We start from the raw sequence: 2,832 nt of genomic DNA, 5'->3' as shown, positions 1-2,832 counted from the left end.
CCTGAATAAATCTGCTTTCACTCAAAAAACAAAAAACTAAAAAGAGATGCCATATGATCCAGTAATCCCACTCCTGGGCATATATTCAGAGAAATAGCAGCACTATTTACTATTGCCAAGACATGGAAGCAACGTAAATGTCCATCTACAGATGAATGGACAAAAAAGATGTGGTATATGTATACAATGGAATATTACTCAGCCATAAAAAAGAATGAAATAATGCCATTTGCAGCAACATGGATGGACCTAGAGATTATCATACTAAGTGAAGTAAATCAAGAAAGAGAAAGACAGGGAATTCCCTGGCAGTCCAGTGGTTAGGACTCGGCACTTTCACTGCCGAGGGCCCAGGTTCAATCCCTGGTCGGGGAATTAAGATCCCTCGAGCCATGCAGCATGCCAAAAAAAGAGAGAGAGAGAGAAAGACAAATACCATGTGATATCACTTATATGTGGAATCTAAAATATGACACAAATGAACTTATCTATGAAACAGAAACAGACTCACAGATGTAGAGAACAGACTTGTGGTTGCCAAGGGGGAGGAGAGGTGGGGGAAGGAAGGACTAGGAGTTTGGGATTAGCAGATGCAAACTATTATATATAGGATGGATAAACAACAGGTCCTACTGTATAGCACAGGGAGCTATAGTCAATATTCTGTAATAAACCATAATGGAAAAGAATATGAAAAATATATATATGTATGTATAACTGAATCACTTTGCTGTACACCGGAAACTAACACAACATTGTAAATCAACTATACTTCAATAAAAAAAAGAGAGAGAGAAGCCATTTTAGGCCTAAACCATTTTGTGATCTAAGCCTGGCCACAATGCTTGCCCTTGAACAGGTCTCAGTAATAATGATCTTAAGGGAACAAAAGAACAAACTGTTGTAAGGCAAGAGAAGTAATAATAGCAAAGATAATAAATCAGTTGTAAAGACTCCCAGTTCTGTTTCAAGGGTAAAGATTAGCCTGAAGCACCTTCTTGAGCTGTTTTGCAGAATTCAAACCCCCTCGAGTGCTCAACCACCAGATCAACTGGAACCTAAAGGATGATGATGCTGACCTTTGCTGACGTCATGACTTCAACTATAGCTTGGACTCTGACAACCTTTGCCCCAATTCTATGCTGAAATCTCCTCTGCTCAAGCCCCTCCATGTGTATGCATACACCACCCAATCCCCTTCATGAATATGCATGCACCCTTAGCTTAAAACTTCCCCAATTTTGCTGTTCGGGGAGATACCGCTTTGGAAAAAATCCCCAGTGTTCTCCTTATTTGCTGCAAGTAATAAATCCTTCCTTCTCCTGCTCTTTGACTTGGTTGTATCTTTTGGCTTGACACCCACCAAGAGGCGAACCTAGTTTTTGAGCAACATAATTGCTCTTACACTGACCAACCCTCTTACCTGCTTTTTGTAATTTTTCACTTCCCTCACTCTACTTGAGCCCCTGCTTCCTCCTCCTCCCTCCTCTCTCATTCTCCCTTTAAAACACCCTGCACAAATTGGAACGGAGCTCAGCTCTTTCCCCTACTGTCAGTAGTTACTGAACAAAATCTGTTTTTCACTGCTTTAACTAAAGTCCAACTTTGTTGATCTTTGACACTCTCCACCATCACCCTCCCTCAGAGACTCAGGGACAGAGACCACGTCTGTTTTGTTCACTGCTGAATCCTAAGTGTCTCCAAGAATGACAGGCACAACAAACATTTGCTGAATGAACAAATAAATGTTTGTTAAAATGCATATAGTAAAAAGACCCTGTTGGGCTGCACCCCACAGACCTATAAGCCCTGTGCTTGCCCAGCTTCAAGACTGAAGAGTCTGAGACAGGGACATCAGTGGTTTAATGGATGGGGGGATCTTACATGTCTGAAGCAAGGTCCTGGAGCGACATCCCACCGTGTGCTGCGGATGGCGGGCAGGACATAGCTGCAATCTTTGCTCCGGGGGAAGGGGAGATTGCCAGTTATAGGGGGAATTGACGTCAGGTTGGCTTATCGGTTACCAGGGAAACTAGCAGAGGAGCATGCCCCTCATTGCCCCACTGATAAGAACATTCGTCAGTAGCTGGGGCCTGGGGCAAGTATGTAGGAAGATCAGTCATGTGAGTAGGGGATAGGTGAAGCAGGCACTGGTCGAGCAGGGGACGTACAGAGAGCAAGAGAACAGCCATCTTCAGTGGTCTGACCATACAGACCCCAAGATTGTGAGACAGGAGACCTAGATTTTAGTCTCATAATTTGTCTTGGTTAACTTGTTACTTGAATCAAGTGTCTTCATCAGGACTTCCCTGGTGGCGCAGTGGTTAAGAATCCGCCTGCCAATGCAGGGGACACACGTTTGAGCCCTGGTCCGGGAAGATCCCACGTGCCATGGAGCAACTAAGCCCGCGAGCCACAACTACTGAGCCTGCGCTCTAGAGCCCGTGAGCCACAACTACTGAGCCCACGTGCCACAACTACTGAAGCCCGCGCAGCCCGTGCTCCGCAACAAGAGAAGCCACCACAAGAAGCCCATGCACTGCAACATAGAGTAGCCTCTGCTCGCTGCAACTAGAAGAAAGCCCGCGCGCAGCAACGAAGACCCAACGCAGCCATAAATAAATTAATTAATTAAAGAAAGAAAGAAAGAATCTGCCTGCCATTGCAGGGGACATGGGTTTGATCCCTGGTCCAGGAAGATCCCACATGCCACGGAGCAACTAAGCCTGTGCACCACAACTACTGAGCCCACATGCCACAACTACTGAAGCCTGCGTGCCTAGAGCCCGCGCTCCACGAGAGAAGCCACTGCAATGAGAAGCCTGCGCACCA

At 45.6% G+C, this 2,832-nt stretch overlaps 1 non-coding gene across 1 annotated transcript; it reads left to right on the top strand.

Moving 5' to 3' along the window:
* Window positions 1-302: 302 nt before the first annotated feature.
* On the top strand, window positions 303-375 carry TRNAE-UUC. Its single transcript has one exon. It is a non-coding gene; the product is annotated as a tRNA-Glu (tRNA).
* Window positions 376-2,832: the final 2,457 nt, after the last annotated feature.

This window comes from Monodon monoceros, unplaced genomic scaffold, assembly GCF_005190385.1.
Source record: "Monodon monoceros isolate NGI ecotype Baffin Bay Population unplaced genomic scaffold, NGI_Narwhal_1 Super_Scaffold_22, whole genome shotgun sequence".
NCBI lineage: Eukaryota > Metazoa > Chordata > Mammalia > Artiodactyla > Monodontidae > Monodon > Monodon monoceros.
This window is presented reverse-complemented; position numbering and strand designations above follow the sequence as displayed.